A 23,595-nucleotide genomic window follows, 5' to 3' on the forward strand; every position below is an offset into this window, starting at 1 on the left:
AATGGATGTTACTTTGATAGGAATTGCATTAAATGTGTAGATTGCTTTAGGTAGCATAGACATTTTCACCATATTTATTCTTCCAATCCAGGAGCATGGAACATTTTTCCATTTCTGTGTGTCTTCCTCAATTTCTTTCATGAGTACTTTATAGTTTTCTGAGTATAGATTCTTAGTCTCTTTGGTTAGGTTTATTCCTAGGTATCTTATAGTTTTGGGTGCAATTGTAAATGGGATGGACTCCTTAATTTCTCTTTCTTCTGTCTTGTTGTTGGTGTAAAGAAATGCAACTGATTTCTGTGCATTGATTTTATATCCTGACACTTTACTGAATTCCTGTACAAGTTCTAGCAGTTTTGGAGTGGAGTCTTTTGGGTTTTCCACATAGAGTATCATATCATCTGCGAAGAGTGATAGTTTGACTTCTTCTTTGCCGATTTGGATGCCTTTAATTTCCTTTTGTTGTCTGATTGCTGAGGCTAGGACTTCTAGTACTATGTTGAATAGCAGTGGTGATAACGGACATCCCTGCCGTGTTCCTGACCTTAGCGGAAAAGCTTTCAGTTTTTCTCCATTGAGAATGATATTTGCGGTGGGTTTTTCATAGATGGCATTGATAATATTGAGGTATGTGCCGTCTATCCCTACACTTTGAAGAGTTTTGATCAGGAAGGGATGCTGTACTTTGTCAAATGCTTTTTCAGCATCTATGGAGAGTATCATATGGTTCTTGTTCTTTCTTTTATTAATGTGTTGTATCACATTGATTGATTTGTGGATGTTGAACCAGCCTTGCAGCCCTGGAATAAATCCCACTTGGTCGTGGTGAATAATCCTTTTATTGTACTGTTGAATCCTATTGGCTAGTATTTTGGCGAGAATTTTTGCATCTGTGTTCATCAAGGATATTGGTCTGTAGTTCTCTTTTTTGTTGGGATCCTTGTCTGGTTTTGGGATCAAGGTGATGCTGGCCTCATAAAATGAGTTTGGAAGTTTTCCTTCTATTTCTATTTTTTGGAACAGTTTCAGGAGAATAGGAATTAGTTCTTCTTTAAATGTTTGGTAGAATTCTCCCGGGAAGCCGTCTGGCCCCGGGCTTTTGTTTGTTTGGAGATTTTTGATGACTGTTTCAATCTCCTTACTGGTTATGGGTCTGTTCAGGCTTTCCCTTTCTTCCTGGTTCAGTTGTGGTAGTTTATATGTCTCTAGGAATGCATCCATTTCTTCCAGATTGTCAAATTTGTTGGCATAGAGTTGCTCATAGTATGTTCTTATAATTGTCTGTATTTCTTTGCTGTTCATTGTGATCTCTCCTCTTTCATTCATGATTTTATTTATTTGGGTCCTCTCTCTTTTCTTTTTGATAAGTCTGGCCAGGGGTTTATCAATCTTATTAATTCTTTCAAAGAACCAGCTCCTCGTTTCGTTGATTTGTTCTATTGTTTTTTTGGTTTCTATTTCATTGATTTCTGCTCTGATCTTTATGATTTCTCTTCTCCTGCTGGGTTTAGGGTTTCTTTCTTGTTCTTTCTCCAGCTCCTTTAGGTGTAGGGTTAGGTTGTGTACCTGAGATCTTTCTTGTTTCTTGAGAAAGGCTTGTACCGCTATATATTTTCCTCTCAGGACTGCCTTTGTTGTGTCCCACAAATTCTGAACCGTTGTGTTTTCATTATCATTTGTTTCCATGAATTTTTTCAATTCTTCTTTAATTTCCTGGTTGACCCATTCATTCTTTTGAAGGATGCTGTTTAGTCTCCATGTATTTGGGTTCTTTCCAAATTTCCTCTTGTGATTGAGTTCTAGCTTCAGAGCATTGTGGTCTGAAAATATGCAGGGAATGATCCCAATCTTTTGATACCGGTTGAGACTTGATTTAGGACCAAGAATGTGATCTATTCTGGAGAATGTTCCATGTGCACTAGAGAAGAATGTGTATTCTAATGCTTTGGGATGAAATGTTCTGAATATATCTGTGATGTCCATCTGGTCCAGTGTGTCATTTAAGGCCTTGATTTCCTTGTTGATCTTTTGCTTGGATGATCTGTCCATTTCAGTGAGGGGAGTGTTAAAATCCCCTACTATTATTGTATTCTTGTCGACGTGTTTCTTTGATTTTGTTATTAATTGATTTATATAGTTGGCTGCTCCCACGTTAGGGGCATAGATATTTAAAATTGTTAGATCTTCTTGTTGGACAGTTCCTTTGAGTATGATATAGTGTCCTTCCTCATCTCTTATTATAGTCTTTGGCTTAAAATCTAATTGATCTGCTATAAGGATTGCCACTCCTGCTTTCTTCTGATGTCCATTAGCATGGTAAATTCTTTTCCACCCCCTCACTTTAAACCTGGAGGTGTCTTCGGGTTTAAGATGAGTTTCTTGTAGGCAACATATAGATGGTTTTTGTTTTTTTATCCATTCTGATACCCTGTGTCTTTTGATTGGGGCATTTAGCCCATTAACATTCAGGGTAAGTATTGAGAGATATGAATTTAGTGCCATTGTATTGCCTGTAAGGTGACTGTTATTGTATATTGTCTCTGTTTCTTTCTGATCTACTACTTTTAGGGTCTCTCTTTGCTTAGAGGACCCCTTTCAATATTTCCTGTAGAGCTGGTTTGGTATTTGCAAATTCTTTCAGTTTTTGTTTGTCCTGGAAGCTTTTAATCTCTCCTTCTATTTTCAATGATAGCCTAGCTGGATATAGTATTCTTGGCTGCATGTTTTTCTCGTTTAGTACTCTGAATATATCATGCCAGCTCTTTCTGGCCTGCCAGGTCTCTGTGGATAAGTCTGCTGCCAATCTAATATTTTTACCATTGTACGTTACAGACTTCTTTTCCCGGGCTGCTTTCAGGATCTTCTCTTTGTCACTAAGACTTGTCAATTTTACTATTAGGTGACGGGGTGTGGACCTATTCTTATTGATTTTGAGGGGGGTTCTCTGAACCTCCTGGATTTTGATGCTTGTTCCCTTTGCCATATTGGGGAAATTCTCTCCAATAATTCTCTCCAACATACCTTCTGCTCCCCTCTCTGTTTCCTCTTCTTCTGGAATCCCAATTATTCTAATGTTGTTTCGTCTTATGGTGTCACTTATCTCTCGAATTCTCCCCTCATGGTCCAGTAGCTGTTTGTCCCTCTTTTGCTCAGCTTCTTTATTCTCTGTCATTTGGTCTTCTATATCGCTAATTCTTTCTTCTGCCTCATTTATCCTAGCAGTGAGAGCCTCCATTTTTGATTGCACCTCATTAATAGCTTTTTCGATTTCAACTTGGTTAATTTTTGTTCTTTTATTTCTCCAGAAAGGGCTTTTATATCTCCCGAGAGGGTTGCTTTAATATCTTCCATGCCTTTTTCAAGCCCGGCTAGAACCTTGAGAATCATCATTCTGAACTCTATATCTGACATATTACCAATGTCTGTATTGATTAGGTCCCTAGCCTTTGGTACTGCCTCTTGTTCTTTTTTTTGTTGTGAATTTTTCCGCCTTGTCATTTTGTCCAGATAAGAGTATATGAAGGAGCAAGTAAAATACTAAAAGTGTGGCAACAACCCCAGGAAAATATGCTTTAGCCAAATCAGAAGAGATCCCGAATTGTGAGGGGGGAGAAAGGGGATAAAAAGGGGTTCAGAAAGAAAGAAAAAAAAAAAGAAACTATTAAAAAAAAGAAAGCCGATAAAGAAAAAATATAATAAGAGGAAAAATATATATATATTAAACTATTTAAAAAACGTTAAAAAAAGAAAACGGTAAAAGTTAAAAAAATTCAGCAGAAGAAGAGAAAAAGAAAAAAAAATTGAAAAAGAAAAAAAATTAAATTAACTGCAAGGCTAAAAAATCATGGGGAGAAAGCCATGAGTTCCGTGCTTTGCTTTCTTCTCCTCTGGAATTCCGCCGCTCTCCTTGGTAGGTGAACTTGGTCCTGGCTGGTTTTCCCGTTGATCTTCTGGGGGAGGGGCCTGTTGTAGTGATTCTCCAGCGTCTTTGCCCCAGGCGGAGTTGCACCGCCCCTACCCGGGGCCGCGCTGAGTCATCCGCTCGGGTTTGCTTTCAGGAGCTTTTGTTCCCTGAGCGCTTTCCGTAGAGTCCGGAGGACGGGAATGAAGATGGCGGCCTCCCGGTCTCCGGCCCGGAGGAGCCGAGAGCCCGGGGCCCCACTCCTCAGTGCGCCCTCAGAGAACAGCGCCCAATGACTCCCGCCACCCTGGCCTCCGGCCATGCTCCGAGCTGACCGAGCCTGCGACCGGTTCAAGGCAACCCCGAGCTGAGAGCCACTCCTCGGCTCTGTCTCTGCAGCCGGCTTCCCCGTTCTAATACCGGTAAGCTCTGCGACACTGAGACACCCCCGATCCTTCTGCGACCCTGCGGGACCTGAGGCCGCGCTGACCCCGCCTGGGCTTCACCCCAGTTAAGCCTCTGGAGCGATGTCCCTCAGCGGAACAGACTTTTAAAAGTCCTGATTTTGTTCCGTTGCTCCGCCACTCGCCGGGAGCCGGCCCCTCCCACCGCAGTCTATCTTCCCGTCGCTTTGGATTCACTTCTCCGCCAGTCCTACCTTGCAGAAAGTGGTTGATTTTCTGTTTCTGGAATTGCTGTTCTTCTTCTCTTCAATCTCCCGTTGGATTTGTAGGTGTTTGCAATCTTTAGATAAGCTATTTAGCTGATCTCCCGCTACCTGAAGTAGTCTCAGCCTGCTACTTCTCCGCCATCTTGACTCCTCCCTGAAGTGTTATTTAAATGCTTCATTATATACTATCATAGCATATTCATAGTATATGGCAGTTAAAACAATATATACATATATTCTGTGATCTAGGCTCCATCCTTATTTTTATATCATATCTCATTAACTACTCACAATCATGTTATGCAGTGGATATTTTGATTATCATCCCCAACTTAAAAATTTAAAAACTGAGAGTCTCTGAGATAGCATATCTTTCACAAGATCACACATTGATTCCACTTTTATTTACCTGTTCTTAGAATCTTTGTGAAGCTTAACTCTATTTCCTAAGTAAAATGACTGCATTTCAAGCATTCTTTTGTGCTCTAATTTTTAATTCTGCCACGAAATTGGAAAGACAAAAGCAATTCAGTTCAGCATGGAAAAAAAACAAAAAATCACATTTATCAGCCTCCACCAGAAGAAGCAGTTTATTGGTGCCCCCAAGCTAGCTTTCGAAAATACTTCCACATGATCTACGGCTTAATTCAGAAATGGCCTAAAAAACTGGACCGCTGCCATGCCATGAATCCAAGAAGAGAGCTATTTTAAAGTCCTCTTCTTGAACAACAACAAATAAAACAATACAGACTTCAAATGGTTGATTTTTTTTTAAGAAGACAATACTGAAAGAAGAGCTCCTTTTGCTCCATAAGGCACTGAGTTTACCTAACAGACTTTAGGTAATATTAGTAATGCACATTTCTGTTGTGCTCACTGTTCACAGACATTTTGGTGTGCTACCTTCACACCATCCGCAGGTAAAACAGGTGTTCTGTTGTCAGAAGGTATGCTCACAGTTACCCCCAGAGCAGTGTTAGAACCTCATCCTTTGGGTTCTAAGTTTAAGGTCCTCATTTTTTTTTTTTTATTTCCTCAAGCAATCTTGCGATTTCTCTCCAGTCCTGCAAGTCCCAAGGAAACTTATTAGTTTTATAGGTGTACCTTTCTTTCTGTTGGCTTAAGACAGTAAATGCAGAATTTGTGTTTCATACATAAATTCTAGTCTGATGCAAAGATACTGGCAAATGTCTTAAACCTTAACACTTTTCCAGAGGCAGAAGTCATCATAAAGGGTTCAGAAAACAAAATTGAGAGCATCTTACCAAACATTAAGTGAGAGCTTATTTGTGATAAATACTGCAGGAAAAAGTGGAGAGAAACGACGTGTCAGGAGTTCAGTATCGAAAAGAGGATGAGAAAATTACAAATTACTCTAACACAAGGGAAATCAAAAGGCATCATAGCAATGAAATATAAAATGTAACATGTATGTATGCTTAATGAAGGGGAAGATCATGTTTATTCGAAAGGATGATGAAAATCTTTGGGAGAAAGTTATATTTGAAATGGGCCTCCATGGAGTAATACAATTTCTGGGACTGGAAATAAAATGGAACACATGGGACTCATTTCCAATGAGGAGAAAGCTTAATACAGCTGAAGGAGAAGAGTCCCTGTGTAGAAGACCATAAAACACAAGGTCTTATGTGCTATAGAGTTTGTATTTAAATTCATTGAACACTTTTACATGAAGAATAATAGATTTGATATATTTGGGACTCAGAGGAGATAAATTTTGTTCTATATTAAGTGGGCTTGAAAGAAGCTTCTGTTGAAGATGAGAAAGTAGTAGAGTTGTAGCTCAGTTTTCTCACAAAGCAAGGTCTCCATGCGGAGGGGCAAGGCAGGTCAGGATAGTGGGTGTATTCTGCAAGTAGAATTTGTAAGACATGGGAAATTCACAAATTGAGCCCAGCAACTGAATAGGCTCTAGAGATATTAACACACCAGATTCAAAGAGGACAGACTACTGGAAATTTTGGTCATGGTAACATACTTTACATATCTCTAAGATTTCCTATTAGAGAATTTAAATGTTTCTTCATTTATCCATTTAATTCTTTTCTCTATATCCTCATATTGTGTCCTTTTTACCAGGAAGGAATTGAAGGTGCCGTGAAACCACACACCTGGGCACTTTACTGTGCTCCAGCTTTAGCGGTTGCCTAGACTCCTGGTTCTCTGAACTACAAGCCACTAAATCACTTCGTATTTTCTCAGAAAGCAAGATGGGAAATTTTAAGTGCACTTGTCAGATTCTTATTTGAATAGCTCCCATCTGGGAATGGATTAATTTAAGAGATACCAAGTAGAAATCCTTTGTATCATAACAACCTCTGTAGGTAAGAAGGATTATTATTTTAGCTTTCCACCTTCTGAACTCATCCAAATCAGATTTTCAGCACCATTTATCAGACAGTGTAATTATTAGGCACTCACTTGGGAATCCAATTTGACCTTAAGGAGAGGAGGCACAGCACTGAAAGGGTTAGGAATGTGGCCTCTGATATCAGTCTTCTCAGGATTCAATTCCGCTTCTATCATTTTACTACCCAGGTGACTGCGGGCAAATTACTTAATATTTCTGTACCTCCAATTCTTAGGCTGTAAAACTGAGATGGTAGTAATAGTACCTACATTAGAAGCTCCTTCTCAAGTTAGAGGCACTGTGGCCTATACCAATTACAAGAGTGCCTGTCACATAGAATGTGCTCCCTAAACGTGAAGTAGAACAGTTAACCATCCTGTTGTGGCAACTAGATGGTAAGCTCCTTGAGAATAGGGACTGACTTTCATAGTTCATTTTGAACCTCCTAATGTTACTGAACCCCCAAGTTCAGATTCTTGAGTCTCATTATCTTAAAAATGAACACTGGGCCCCAGACAAAGAAAGCAGGCAGAGCTTATTCGAGACAACTTGCATGCAAAGGAGTCCACGAGAAAGAGGAACGTAGCTCTCTGATGGGGTATCATGTAAGGCTTATAAAGGCACTTTTTCAAAGTGTGAGAGGCCAGAGTGGAGACGCATCCTTCAGTTCCACAGTCATTATCCTGTGCTCATTACTTTTTAGTGGACACAAGACACTCACAGGATGCTTTTATCCATGGTCAACATTTTCTAGGCCTCCTGGAAAGTAGAAATACTTGTGCACGTGTGCTTTAAATTACTGCTTCTAATTTTGCTCAGACAACCATTACTCCCTAATACCTGTTACCTCTCATTTGTTCTCTTTCCCCAAAGAAGGTATTTGTCTCCAAATGTACGGAAACTTTTAACACTTAACCTCAGACCAGTGGCTTTACAGAAGTTAAGTCTCTCTTGTTTTCCTTACACTGTCTCCGTACGTTTCTCAGCACAATACATTTAGGTTGAATGAAACAAAACTATTCCAGAGAACATTTTTGTTCTTGAGAGTCTGACAGAACACTCAATAGAGGGCAAGGTCTAAACGGGCAATAAACATTTTTCTCTGAAGGAGAAAAATCTACAATTCAGGATCCCAAGAAAATTAAGGTTGTTCAAAGGAAGTTGATTTTTGGTTTTTATTATTTGCCTTCAGATACTTTAAGTAAGCTGCGAGATATCTCATTTGAGACAATAGACCAGTGAAATTTAGCTTAATCCAACAAGCTGGGCCTGAATAAAAATTCCTGGTTAAAAGCCAGACTTAAATTTCAAGAACAAATCTGCAAGGGTTAGAGAAGAGAAGGAATTTAGAGGCTTGGATGTGCCTGGAACTCAGTCCTCAGACTTGCATTAAAATCGGGGTTCCACCACTGACTAGCCATGTGACAGACATGATATCCATCCTCACATGCACCCATTCTCTCTAGGCTCTCTCTTTCTCTCTTTCTTTCTCTCTCACTCACACGCACCAAATGCTAAGTAGGTTTCCCAAGACAAGATTTTAATAAGATCTCTCCAGCCAATAATGCAGGTAGACAGTGATTGTTCATAAATACCATATACGTTTCTCAGTGTTTACTTAAAATTTATGAAATAAAAATTAGAATTTCTACAATATATAACATGAAATATCTATCATTTATTTGACCTTAATATGACAGCTCTTGAATGTTTTTATGGATGATAGGTTCCTAAGCATTTTCTTATTTGATTCAATAATTGTATGCATCAGTTCGCTTATATTTTTAAATATATATATGTGTGTATATATATATGTGTGTGTGTGTGTATATATATATATATATATAGTTTTAAAAGGTGTAAAAATGGCTGAATGATGAATGAGATCTCAAAGGAAACTAGAATAAATGCTGATGCTACCTGAGAAGAGAGATCAGACTAGAGGGTGAGCAGAAATTCTTGGATGACAAAGGACTGAGAACAGGGATGTAAGAAAAGGGGAATGGGCATGCGAAGAGCACCTCGCTGCATGCTAATGAGGGAGGACTTGCCCAAAGCTGCCATGTGGATGAGGACTGCATCCAAATCCAGGTTCACGGGCATGGGGGCAGAGTGGATTACAGGGAACAAGCATTCGCTAGATCAGGTAGATCTAGTCACCACGGGGATCTGGTGCAGAAGAGTATGACACATTAGGCACAAATGATTGGCAATAAAATCTCTCTGACCTTCAGTCCCCTTGTGTCTAAAATGAGAAGACTAACAGCCTCACGTCTCCCTAGGAACCATGCTGGGGATGATCTGTCATCACTGCAGGGAGGGGACTGTCGGCCCCTCCACCTATTTGCCAGCACCCCTCTGGGAAAAGCCAGAGTTTGAAAAAAGTCTCCTCCTCCCCTGCAGAAGAAGTTAGGTTTAAGTAAAAATAATCAACGTGGCTAGCATTTGTTACATGTTCATATTGTGCCAAGAGCTCTAATGAGCACTTTACACACACTATTTAATCCCCATGCCAGCCTTATGGTATGGATATTATTACACTTCGTGGCCTACAGAGAAGGCAACGGAGCCCAGAGCTTGGGCACAAAATACTTGGCTTAACTGACAGAGCCCCGTCTGGCCTTAAACTCAGTGAAGGTGTCCACCCTTGACCTTAGCCATTGCACCACTAGCTCTCCAGAAAGCTGAGTTCTGGATCTCTCTGAAGAGGCAGTTCAGCTGGAACCAGAACAAGAAGGCTCCCTGAGTGTGAATCATGGGAGGGCTTAGAACACCAGGTTCTTAAACAGTGTCAAGGACGAGCTGAGCTTCAGACTTAGGAAGATTAATGCACGTTGCCCCAGGAAAGGAAGTCCTGGTAAGGCTAAAAGCCTAGTAATCAGTAGGGAAAAAAACATGGTTTAAACAGAAAAAAGGAGAGCTTAACTTGTGACTAATAATACTTACTTCTTTGTTCTTTTCTCTAATGTTATTTCTGGTGTTGTATTTAAAATTAATATATGACTCCCCATTCTTACTCTCATAAAGAAGTAGTTTTAGAGAAAAAGAACTAGTTGGGATATCTTTCGCTCTGTATTTGCCTATTAACAGAAGTCTATTTTGATTGGTCACTAAAAATTAAATCTAACAATACCCAAGGCACTCCCTGGGAAGGCAGGCATCAAAGTCGGCTGTGGCATGCACAACCTCAAATTTGTGATAACAAGCAAACAATACAGAAGATTTATGGGGGCAGCTATTACAAGAGACAGAATTCATGTTAGGGGTCAGCAGATCTGGGTTCAAGGACCACCCAAGTGATATCTGAACTCCACACCTTGGCATGAGAATTCTTCGTGGTCTGTCCTCCCAGCATCATCAGACCAAGTTCTCCTCTGGAGGCCTTCCACTACCCCCAGCCATTCAGGTCTTACTGCCCCATAAATACCCAGCTCTGATGCCATCAAGCATGCCCTGAAGGTTCACCCTGTGTCTCTCGGAGGCTGGACAGAATGACCCCTGCCACATAGTGGGTGTTCAACACACTTGGCCAAAGCAAAACCCTGAAATCACCAACTGAGCTCACAGTATCCACTGAACCACTTGGAAAGGAAAATGTTATGGCTGGGCCTATTACATGTGGATATTTGCAGTGAAATAAAGACCACTGATGTAATCTATGAAAATAGAATGAGTTCACAAGTGGTCATATGGTTCTTATCATTTGGGGGCATCTTCTCTAGTCCAGGCACTGAGTTCATTGAGTGAACCATAAAGCCAGATCTGAGTATCAAATGCATGATACTTGGCATGTCAGCCAAGACAAGAAAACAAGGACCAAGAGAATGAGCAGAAAGCTGTCAACACAGAGTTGAGACTACACCAAGGGAAGGGCAGCCATGCAGTTGGGAGAGGCTGGTGGAAGAGCCCTTCCAACACACACACACTCATGCCTTCCTCCCAATTTCCTTAGCCAGGAACTCAGGACCAATCAAAGCAAGGTTGCCACAGGTCCACACAGAGCACACTTGCTCATCCACAGCCTTTCCTTGGCCCCATGTTTACCACAGGGCTTCTTGCCTCTAGTAACAGAAGACTGGGGCTGTGACTGAGAAGGAAGCCGAGTTCTTGCTACCCCCTGCCCTTTATACGCAGGCTAACATCACCATTCCTGAGCAGCTCACACTGGTAATCAGTGCTCTTCCATATTTATATTTTTGTTTACATTTATTTATTTTTATATTCACCAGGCTCTCTCGGTTCTTGAACTAAATAGCACCAAGAAGGCCATATCCTCCACTAATAGAGAGAAAGCAGGGTCTCTGCCCAGATAACTTTTTTCTTATTTTTTTTTTCTTATTAAAGTATAGTTGACATACAAGGTCATAGAAGTTTCAGGTGCACATCATTATGATTCCACAATTCTACACGTTTCTCAGAGCTTTATCACAATAGTCACCATATATTATTACAATATTATTGACTGCATTCTCTATGCTGTACTTTCATCACCATGACTTATTTATTTTATAACTGGAAGTTTTACCTCTTAATCTCCTTTACCTATTTCTTGAAGTAGATCTTAATGCTGCTTTGTGAGGGAAGCATTTGAGAGAGAAAGATCTATAGGCATGGAGTCTTGAGATGAGGTAGATGCATGCCCCTGTAGTTCCTAAGTAGGTTTCATTTACTTTTAGGAAACAATCCAGCTTTCATAATTTCCAGAAGTTGTCCAGGCCTTTACCCTCCAAATAGATAAAAGAGTACAAATAAACCTCACCTTCGACATGAAATCTTTCTTCCCCAAAGTCATAATGGGCAAGAGTTAGTAAAGTAATAACCCTTAAGTTTTATAAATATGTATCAAAACATGGACAATTTAAATGGAAATTTTCATCTCATTAAAAATAAAGAATCTCATTGGGGGGGCAAAAGATACTTGGGCTCACTGGGGGCAATGTAGAACATGTGGCTCTACCCCAGGCTGTCCCTAAGGCTCCAAAGAGAGTCCCAAACCCCCTCTATTCCTGGCTCTGCCTCCTCTCAGTGTGGCCTTGAACAACCTGCTTTACACCAGACATTTTCTCACAAGTCCAATTACCTTTAAGTTCACATCTAGCTCCAGCCTTTTAAAATTTTAAATTTAATTAACTCTTAAACAGCAAATGGAAAGTCATGGCCTCATGAAAAAAGAGCCTGCAAATAAAGACTCCTGGGGAAGAATAGGGAATTCAGCATTTGCAATAAGAGGCAAACCATGAGTTTGGTACCAGTTAGCTAGCTTTCTGTGCCACTGAACGGATATAACCTTAAGCCTCATTTGTTACTAACTCAGAGAAATGGCTGACAGAAAATGTACTCAATACCATGGGTACATAACCAAAGTCCAGGGAAACATTACATTCTGAGCAGCCACTGAAGATGACAGCCTTAGTTGACAGTGAGATTTGCAGGCTTACCAGTGACAAGGTGGACAAGTGTAGTCTGAGAGCACCCTCTGAACATGCGGTCACTTCTCAGAGGGTTGATCTGAGAACAAAAAGGGACCAACTGGACTTACATGGGAGAAAAACAGCCCTAAATAATTGTCTGAAGATGAGATCAAAAGATAATATTTTTAAATCTATTTTCTCAAGAAAGTTGAACACTTTGAAGTCTAGCACTCACAAAGATCACTCTAAACACATTTTGATGGAATGTAAGTCACAGATACAAGTTAGGTGAAGGAGAGCAAAAACAAAAAGTTACACCGGAGGCAAGGTTTGGGGTGTCGGGATTTGTTCCTGAAACGTTCTTGTTATTTTGTTAACACAAACACTCTTAGTCTTCCCACCTAGAATGTCATGCCAGGGCCAACATCAAGTCACAGAAGTAGGTCAAGTGTGTCTGTGTAGGCCCCCTGGAAACAATAATAGCTTTTAAAAATTAGAGGTAGGGACACCTGGGTGGCTCAGTTGGTTATACGTCTGACTTTCAGTTTCAGCTCAGGTAATGACCTCATGGGTTGTGATACTGAATCTTGTGCTGGGCTCCTTAGCACAGAGTCTGCTTGAAGATTCCCTCCCACTGCCCCTCCCCACTGCTCAAATAAATAAATCTTTAAAGAAATTGGAGTTAGTTTATTTTTAAGTCATTAGACCGTATAGAATTTAAGAACAAATGACTAGTCCATGGCCATGGACTAGATTGGAGTCAGAGTGAATGAGAGAATTCAAGCCTCAGTTCCATGCTGTTCCTACAACAGTATGCTCTTTGCTAGAGAATTATCCCAGAAAACAAAATCACAACATACCCCTTCTTAGGTCAGACTTGTGGTCATCTTACCCAGTATCACAGTCTGCCATGAGCCCTGAATAAATACATGTTGACCAGATGGACAGAGACCACCTTTCCAGGAATATGGATATCTGAACCATGACTCACAATCACTCTACAAGTCCAAAACAAGCAACAAGGTCTACTATGTGTCACTAAGTAGCAAACAAAAAGAAAATGGCTATGTTTTTGAGTTTATTTCTAGGACATTGTGGGAGTTTCTCATCAGAAACCAGTCTCCTATATACTTTCCTATCAAGGCTGTTATTCAATCAAGGCAAAGTTCTTTTGTGTACTTTGAAATTTGCTTTAAGTTCTTTCCAGGAGAATGTTGCAAACTGCCCAGAATTGAACTCTTTAAAGAAAACAACAGCCACTGGCATCAGAGTCCACCAAACCTGCACCCTCTGTATGCAAAGTTTCTGCTTTAACCTTAACCACCCTATAAAGTGTCCTTCCCTGAAAATGGAGGCCATTGGCTAGAACCCTGCATGACCCAAGCAACACAGACTCATAATTTAAAAGAGTTTATAATTTATGAAAATCTATGTGGCTGAAGATTCACAGTGAGTCTGAGTAAGAATCACCTACCTCTAAATGTTAGAGCATCTGAAGGCATCTCTATCTTCACTCATTGCAGAGAGTGATCTCATGCAGCTCATGGCTTTAAATATCATTTAGGTACAGGAAACAGCAAATACACATTTCTTCTCCAAACTTTTCCCTAAGTTTGTCATCTGTTATGGGCTAAATTGTGTTCACCCAAAAATCATATTTGAAATTCTTAACCCTCTTACCTCATAATGTGATCTGAGTTAGAGTAGGATCCTTGTAAACATAACCAAATTAAAATGAGGTTAGTAGAGAGGGTCTTAATCCAATATGACTGGTATCCTTATAAGAAGAAGAAATCTGCACACAGACATGCACAGAAGGAACATGACGTAAGGAAGCATAGGCAGAAGACGGTCATCTCCAAGTCAAAGAGGAGGTCCTCAACACATCCTTGCTCTCACATATTAGAAGGAATCAAACCTGCTGGCACCTTGATCTTGGACATCTAGCCTCCAAAACTGTAAGACTGTAAATTTCTGTTATTTAACTCACCTAGTTGAGGTCTTTTTTACAGTTGCCTTGCCAAATTAATACAGAAACTCAATTTGAATATCTAATAAATACCTTGAACTCAACATGTCCAGGCCCATAGCTTGGACTCCACCAGCTCCAACCTGGTGCTCTCCAACATTCCCTATTTCTGCAAATAGCAATTGTAACATGCCAATCTCTATGACCAAAACCAACGAAATCATCCTTCAATCCTGGCTTTTTTTAATGTAACTTAAATCATTCATTCCTTAAATAATTTAATATTTGGTTATCATACCTTCAAACAATATCCAAAAATGGGCCACTTCTCACCCCTATCCACTTCTGTCATCTAAATCAAACTTCCATCACCTTTCAACTGGATGACTGTAATAGTTTACTTGTCTCTTTCCTTCCACACTTGTCTTCTTATAATCCAATCTCCACACAGCAGCAAGAGTGATATTTTTAGGTGAGAGCATTTGAATCCTCTGCTCAAGACCCCACAAAGTTTCTTTATATATACATATTTATTTAAAGTCATATCAAGGTGTGCAAGGTTCTACTTGTGTTGTCATCCTGAGTAACTCTCAGACCTCTTTTCCTGTCTTTCTCTCCATTTCTAGCTCTAGCTCTGTTCCAATCAGTCTAGCCATTCTTTTGTTCCTCCAACAGGCCAAGCATTGTTCTTCCCCAGGGCCCTAGAACTCTTCTCCTTCAAAGAAGATTCATCTTCCTTCAGATATCCGTTACACTACCTCTTCCTTATTCATGATTCTGCTGCAATGGCACCTAACCCAAGCCTTTGTGACCATTTTGCCTAAATGGTACCCCTACGTATTTAATTACTTTCCATTATGGGCCTCCCACAAGGATCCCTGAAAGATGGAACATTGTCTCTTCTGTTAATTGCTATGATTGTACCATCTAAATAGTACCAGCAATCTGGTGAAATATTTGTTGAAGGAAAGAATGAAGCAAGAAGAAAGAAAGCAAGGAAAGAAGGAAGCAAGGAGGGAAGGAAGGAAAGCATTTATATCTTTCTATCAAGGAACCTACGGGGAAGGCTTTCAGACAGCTCTTTTCATGAAAAATGAGGAAATTTCTGACATTAATTCTAAGGGAAGGAAAAAGCCTTTCTGAGATTGAGTCAGTAAGTAAATTCTGAGTCATCAAAAGGAAAGTTTGTAACTATCTCTAGGACATGTTATCTGGCCCAGTTCTCACTGGCTTCAGATCTAAATCCTTTAATGAACAGGGTAGCTGTAGGTAAAATCTGGAAGAGCTTTGTCACTAAAATTCTCCACAACATTGGGACAACATTCTGTATGTATTGCTAGAACCCAGGGGAGATAGGCTTCTTGCACCACACTTCACAGAGAAGCTTTCATACCTGGAAAGCTCAAGTGATGCTGGTGAAGTCCTTGAGAGAAACTATGATGTCACGTTATGCCCAGGAGGGTTGAAAGTCCCCAGAGTCCACTGGAGACCTATGGGGACCATGGGACACAACAAAGCAAATAGCAGTGGCCAAGAAACCTGCCATGATAGGCAAAAGCAAACACTGCACCCAATAGGAAGAATTTTTTCTTGAAAACAAGTAACTTACTCCCCAAGGACTTCTAGAAAAAGTTGGGAGGACAATATTTTAGTGAGCCAGAAGTACAATATTATATAGATATACTTAAAGGCCTGTGAAATTTCAGTTCCTATCTCTGTGACCTCACTTGCCTCCTCCCCAAATTTGTGAGTCCTAGAGAAACTAAGCATATATGTATATGTTTTAATAAAGATATATGAGATATAAATTGTCCAAAAAATTGGCATGATTTAGCTTTTTCCTATGAAATGAGGATTTTTATTAGGAATATTAAGTATGGTAGGTACTGTCCATTGTTGATGCCCTCAAGCTGCTAGAGCAAATATTGTATCTGCCCCTGAATTAAATGTCTCTAGCTCCATCCATGTTATAGCAAATGGCAAGATTTCATTCTTTCTGATGGCTTAGTAATATGCCACTGTATAGTATGTGTGTGTGTATGTATATATATACGTATATCTCACATCTTCCGTGTGTGTGTGTGTGTGTGTGTGTGTGTGTGTGTGTGTGTGTAGATAGATAGATAGATCACATCTTCTTCATCCATCCGTCAGTCAACAGACATTGGGCTCTCTCCATAGTGGATGCAGCTAGAGTGTATTATGCTAAGTGAAGTAAGTTAGTCAAAGAAAGACAAACACCATATGACCTCACTCATACGTGGAATTTAAGAAAGAAAACAGATGAACAAATGGGGGGGGCAAAAAAAAAGGGGGAGAGAGGTTAACAACCTGTAAGTGACTCAATGATAGAGAACAAATGGAAAGTTGATAGAGGGAAGTGGATGGGGGATGGGCTAAATGAGCAATGGGGATTAAAGAGAGCACTTGTGGAGAGCCCTGTGTATTGTATGTAAGTGACGAATCACTATATTCAACTCCGGAAACCAATGTTGCACTCTACGGTAACTAACAAAATTTAAATTAAAAAAAAATAGCTCTGCCCATACTTGTGTCTGCTCTGTTAATTTGTGTCAGAAGACGTTTAAAATTAAAACTATTAGTTCTCTCATTTCATTGTTGCTGATGTACCTGCTTATAGAAATTGCATATTTTCCTTTATCTGCTGTTTCCATTTTGAAAGAGGAAACCAAATCGCTGGCTACAATTCTTATCAATTCAACAGTTACATAGAGGTCAAATTATATGCCAGGAAATGCAGAGAATAAAAAGATGAGCATGATCTCACCAATATGTAGAATCTTAAGAAAAAAAGCCAAACTCAAAGTAACGGAAAATAGGATGGTGGTTATCAGAGGCTAGATGGTGGGGGGAAAGGAGTCAGATTGACTGCAGGGTATCAACTTTCCAGTATGAGATAAATAAATTCTGTCAGTTCTGAGATCTGATGTACAGCATGGTGACTATAGTTAATCATGTGTTGTATACTTCAAATTCTCTAAGAGAGGAGACCTCAAATGTTCTTAACTCACACAGAGAGATGAAAAAAATGATAACTACCTGAGTTGTTAGATATATTAACTAGCTTGATTATGCTAATCATTTCACAATGGACACATATACCAAAATATCACATGTATACTCCTTAAATATATACAATTTTTATTTGTCAATCATACCTCCATAAAACTGAAAAAAAAATTCATCCTGTTGAGTTTTACACACTAAAAATAAACAAGTGAAGTAAATCTTTGGTACAGATGGCTAAGAAACCACCTCTGTTCTCTCATACAAGTGGATGAGCATCAGAGAGGTTCTAATCTAAGGGAAATAACACCTTGTTTAATCCATGAATTTTATAATATTTTCTACGTCTGTTCAGAGGTTGTCTCTACATGGTTCATGGTCCTTAGTTGTATTCGAATGAGATATTGCTACTAAAGACAGCTTCAGAAGACTAAAGTTTTACAGTATTCACACACACGCGCACACACATGCGCGCACACACACAAACGCACACACATACATACAGGGTACATTCCAGATTTAATAATGTAGTCCTGGAATGGTTATGGTAAAACATTGTGGGTAATACTAGATCCATCAGGAAACCCATATTGTTACAATAGCTTATACTAGAAACTAACATTTACTAAGTGCTTATTCTATGCTAAGGACTTTACATTTCAGCCTAGACAAAACATCTCATTCAATTCTCAGAGCACCATCATATATTTCATAAGTGAGGAAAGCAAAACCAGAAGGTCAGCTAACTCACTCAGACTTAAACTCTGAATAACAGAGGACTTGAACCCAGACTTTAGATTCTTTTTTTTTTAAGATTTATTTATTTACTTATTTGAGAGAGTGAGAGAGAGCATGAGAAGGAAGAGGGCTAGAGGGAGAAGCGGACTCCCCACAGAGCTGGGAGCCTAATATGGGACTCGATCCCGGGACTCCAGGATCATGACCTGAGCTGAAGGCAGTCGCTTAACCAACTGAGACACCCAGGTGCCCCAGACTTTAGATTCTTAATGTCCACCTCTGTAGCCCACCATACTCTTCTCTCATTTCAGCCCTCGCTGTAGAAAAGTCACCGGAATATAAGCAACTCTCTAGGTTTACATTTATAATGTCAGGTACACAAACAGCATGGAATCCTTATCTAAGTGATGACCCTGTCAGACCATGGGATCTCATACTTGTTAGTACTGAATAGGGAATCAGGCTAACTACAGATTAAGTTTTAGTTGTGGGTCAGAAGACTGTGGGTACTTCTTAATTACTATATCCCTGATTTCTGTCATTCAGCCTATTTTTCTTTTCCTTCTTCACTCTCTCCTAAAAGTGGAACTTCAGGCAATTGCTCTAGTTAGTTGGGTCCTGCTTCTTAAAGTTTTTCTTTCTTTTTTTTTTTAAAGATTTTATTTATTTATTTGACACAGAGAAGGAGATCACAAGTAGACAGAGAGGCAGGCAGAGAGGGGGAAATCAGGCTTCCCGCAGAGCAGAGAGCCCAATGTGGGGCTCAATCCCAGGACCCTGGGATCATGACCAGAGCTGAAGGCAGAGGCTTTAACTCACTGAGCCACCCAGGTGCCCCAATTAAAGTTTTTCATACATAGAGATATATACCCTCCCCCACCACTGGAAGCAAATAACTATGACACATGTGTTTAGCTGAACATAAATTTATACAAGGTATGTTTATTAATGGGGCTACTTTGTGTAGAATTTTTATATTAGATTCAATAAATATTGCTGATTGACAAATCCATGCAGGAATCACATTTATGTGAGAAAGGATCCTGCCTTGCCCTATTCTCACAAAGCTTATAATACTTTGTCATCCTTGGTATGAAGAAGAGCCTTTCAGGGAAGCTGGAGATGAAGAAAGAGATGAAGGGGGGCTATGCTGGTAAAAAATTAAAAAAAGAAAGAAAAGAAAGGAAAAAAATGAGTAAAAAAAATGCATTTTGGCAAACAGCATTGGCTGTTTTAGAGAGGAATCTGTTTATCACGCAGGAGGCCTGAATCTCTTGTTGGTGAAGGAAGTAAAGGATAACTTGAGAACTAAAAGTAAGAAGTCGTCTGTCTGCACGTCCTCTCAGGCCAACATGATTAGAAGAAGCCAGAGCAAATGAGGTTAAGAGAAAGGTTCAAGGATATATTAGGGCCCCTACTCCTTCTGTAAAGGGAAGCAGGAAGACATTTCTTAGATTTCCAGAACTGAACATCTTGAAAAAGTCAGTTCTCAAGGTTTGAAGTCAAAGGGAGCCCTGGCCTATACCCCTGCTAATGGGAAGAAGACAGGAAGTGAAGAGGGGAGATGGGAGACATAGAAAAAAACAGGGATACAAGCCAAAGCAAGAAGGAAGGGCGATTAAGATGATATGTTTATCATAGAACCCCAAGTATACCTGGCAGTAAGGCAGAAACTAAGTAGCGTTCTCATAAAATTCAAAAATTATCTATCATTTATGTATCTGTCTATATAAATGGGAATTTCCAGAGAAAGTATGATAAAGGCAGCTCTTGTTGCCCATGAAATAGGCTCCATCGAACAGTGGGTATGGATCTGTGTCCAGGATCATCTGTGCCCTGTGTTAACGAAAAATAATATGCAGGAAATTTTTCAAACCTTCCCCCCCATCCATATAAATACATAGTCTGAAAGGTCGGAAGAGAGAGAGACTAGTGTCTGTGTTTCTATGCTCAATAAACCTGCAATACCCCAGCATCTTGTACATCTTGTGCTAGGTACTTGGGATAGAGACATAATCAGACACAGGTCTGAGAAACTGTCACAACTAAGAAGAGTCTAAGGAGATACGGTGACTAATTCTAACGCGGTGTCCTGAATGGAATAAAAAAAACAAAAAACAAAAAAAAAAAAAACAAAAAAAGAACATAAGATAAAAACTAAAAAAAAACTGGACCAAAGTACGGACCTTAATTAATAATAAAATATAAATATTGATTCCTTAATTTTGACAAATGCACTCCATTCATGTAAGATGCTAATGATAGGGAAGCTGGATATGGTATATATGGGAACTCTCTGCTAACTTCTCAGGAATTCTCAAAATCTGAAATGGTTCCAAAAATAAAAAAGTTATTTTTAAAAAATGGGATTACACATTGAATAAAACTGAAATCCTTTCTCATCACTATCATGACCTGGCCCCCACCCATCTTTCCCACCTCATCTTGCACTCAGTACTTCAAGCTCAGTACTCTTTAGCCAGATCACTCCATCATGGGCTTTTCTGTGTTGGGGCCACCACACGTACTGTCACAGCCTCTGGAGATGCTCTTCTTACAGACATCAATCACTCTTCCTCATCACTCAGGTCTCAGCTCAAGTGTTGCCCCTCAGAGAGAGGCTTCTCCTGAAGTCCCAATGTAAGTCATATGACCTCAATTCTGCTACCCTCTCTCTCATAACTTTATATGTCCTTTTTTTTTCTTCACACTTATTTTGGTTGGAATTACCTGTCTATTGGAGTGTTTATTTCCTTCACATCTCTCTCTCACCACATTTTAAGTTCCCTTTATTTCCCGCAGAAATCATTCCTGTCTTGTTCACCAGTGAACACCCAGCTCCTAACCTAATTCCTGGCCTATGATAAATGTTCAAAAAATATATGTGGAATCAAATAATTAAATGACACATTGTAAGCCTATTTCGATACCTAAATCTTTTTTTTTTTACATCTTTGTATATACTAAGCACATAACACATCACCTATCGTGCCATACACATGGACTCAGCAACTATCTATTGTGCTAGATGCTTGGGATACAAATATAAATCAGATAAAGGTCTACTTTCCAAGAGAGCACTGATGAATAGAGAAAATAGAAAGCAAACGAGCAACTACAATTCCTGTGATACGTTGTGGAAGCCTGGAGGTTGGACAGCCAGCCCAACCTGAGGTGGAAGTGTCTATCTCTGTCAAATAAATAAATAAAATCTTTTTTTAAAAAGTTCTTAAAACAAAACACCCGGTCCCATTGTATCAAGTGTCCTCATTGCTGTTTCTTTCTGAACTAGCATAAGTACCCTCATACACACTCACTTCATTATTAAAGATCAAGGTAATGAAATATGGCAAAAGCATGGTTCTAGAATAGCTCCTGGCACACAGTTAACATTGAGTATCTATTCATTTAATAAGTTTATATAACATACTGTATGAGGATCTGAAAACAGCTGACCTGCAGAAATATGACAAAGAGAGACCTAATCCAAAGTCCAATGCTTCAGAGAAATATGAATATGAATACTAGAAAGTACCCACTGGATCCTCCAACATAGTGGTCAGTAGTGACCTCAGAAAAACCACTGAAACTGCAACACTGGGAACCAAATCGAGACTAGAGAGAGCTAAGGGTCACTGAGGAAGTAGGGGGTCATTCCTATCGAAGCTTTGCTAGAATTGGAAGAAAGAGATACAGTGGTAGCTGGAGGAGCAGATAGGATTTAGGTGGAGAAATATTTAACTTGGGACAGATTTCTGTAAGATAAAGTGCAGATAATAATAGGCCCATAGAGAAGGTGTTAATGTATATAGAGGTGGGAGAGAATAATCAATATATCCTCTCTCCTTCCCATATATAGAAGAATCAATATCAGGAGATAATGAGGAGCTGAGGGAGGATAAGCTAAGAAATGCAGGAGGATAGATTATCCTCATGCAGGAGAAGCAAGAGAAGCTCCACCATTTGTCCTGTAATGATAAAAGGAATTTAAAAGGAATGCACTTAAACGGGGAGGTAGCAGGACTATTTCTAAGACTGACTAGACCTTTTCAAGGTGCTATGTTCTTATTGGATCTGTTAAATCAATAGGTCCAGTGAGAGTGTGCATTCCTTTCTCTTCCTTCCAACAAAATTCTAACAAGCAGCAAGAAAACTGGGGTAGAAAGTAGGAAATACAGTTTCAAGTCATGACTCCATTGTTTATTGAAACTTCACCTCTGAATATAACACAAATGTAGGCTCTCTTATCTGCAAGGGATGCCTGAAACCATGGATGGTACTAAATGTTATATATACTGTGTTTTTTTCCTTATACGTACATAGGATAAAGTTTAATTTATAAATTAGACACAGTAAGAGATTAGCAACAATTATTATAATAAAATAGAACAATTATAACAATATACTATAAAAAAGAATTAAGTGAATGTGGTCTCTCACTTTCTTTCTCTCTCTCTCAAAATAACTTATTATACAGTAGTCACCCTTCTTCCTGTGATGTTGTGAGATGATAAAATGTCTAGGGGATGAGATAAAGTGAGGTGAACAGTATAAGCATTGTGACATAGCACTGGGTAGGCTACTCTTGACCTTCTGACTATACATGAGAAGGAAGATCACCTGCTTCCAACCAAGGCTTATTGAGGGAAAGGAGGGTAAAAATGGCAGCAGAGCAAAAGGATCCTAGGCTTACCTCTTCCCAAAGGCACAACTAGATAACTATCAAATCATCTTAAATACCCCAGAAATTGATCTGAAGACTGGCAGATGAAACTCCACAACTAAAACTAAAGAAGAAGCCACATCAAAGAATGTAGAAAGGGCAAAGATATGGTTTAGGAGAGAAACAGGTCATGGCCACTGCAGTGGGGAGGGTGCCATCGTCACAGAGAAGGTGAGATACAGACTAGCACACAAGAGAGTGCAAGGGGGAAATGAATCTCCATAGCAATTGGCTTGGAAAGCAAGAGGGGCTGAATTTCATGAATTTCCACAGGTTCATCTCTGATGAACATAGATGCAAAAATCCTCCACAAAATACTAGCAAACTAAATCCAATACATTAAAAGAAAAAAAATCATTCACCAGGACAGTTCAACATTCACACATCAATCAATGAGATATTTCACATCAACAAGAGAAAGGAAACATATGTGTGCCCAGGAATATTACTCAGTCATAAAAAAGAACAGAATCATACCATATGCAACAACATAGATAGATCTAAATAGTATAATGCTAAGCAAAAGTCAGAGAAAGAAAAATACCATATGATTTAACTCATATGTGGAATTTAAGAAATAAAACAAAGAAGCAAAGGAAAAATAGACAAACCAAGGAGCAGATTCTTAAACATGAAGAACAAGGTGATGGGTGCCCCAGCGGAGATGGGTGAAACAGGTGATGGGAATGAAGGAGTGCTCCTGTAGTGATGAGCACAGGGTAATGCACGGAACTGTTGAATCACTATACTGTACTTTTGAAACTAATGTAACGTTGTATGTTAAC

General features: G+C 39.5%; 1 long non-coding RNA gene across 1 annotated transcript in view; it reads right to left on the reverse strand.

The window, feature by feature from the left end:
* LOC125109397 (uncharacterized) overlaps nt 1-12,477 on the reverse strand; it is a 206,939-nt gene extending 194,462 nt beyond the window's left edge. Inside the window, exon 1 of the long non-coding RNA XR_007130217.1 lies at nt 12,381-12,477. This is a non-coding gene — a long non-coding RNA (uncharacterized LOC125109397). The remainder of the gene's footprint in view (nt 1-12,380) is intronic.
* Nucleotides 12,478-23,595: the final 11,118 nt, after the last annotated feature.

Source organism: Lutra lutra, chromosome 9 (genome assembly GCF_902655055.1).
Source record: "Lutra lutra chromosome 9, mLutLut1.2, whole genome shotgun sequence".
Taxonomy (NCBI): Eukaryota; Metazoa; Chordata; class Mammalia; order Carnivora; family Mustelidae; genus Lutra; species Lutra lutra.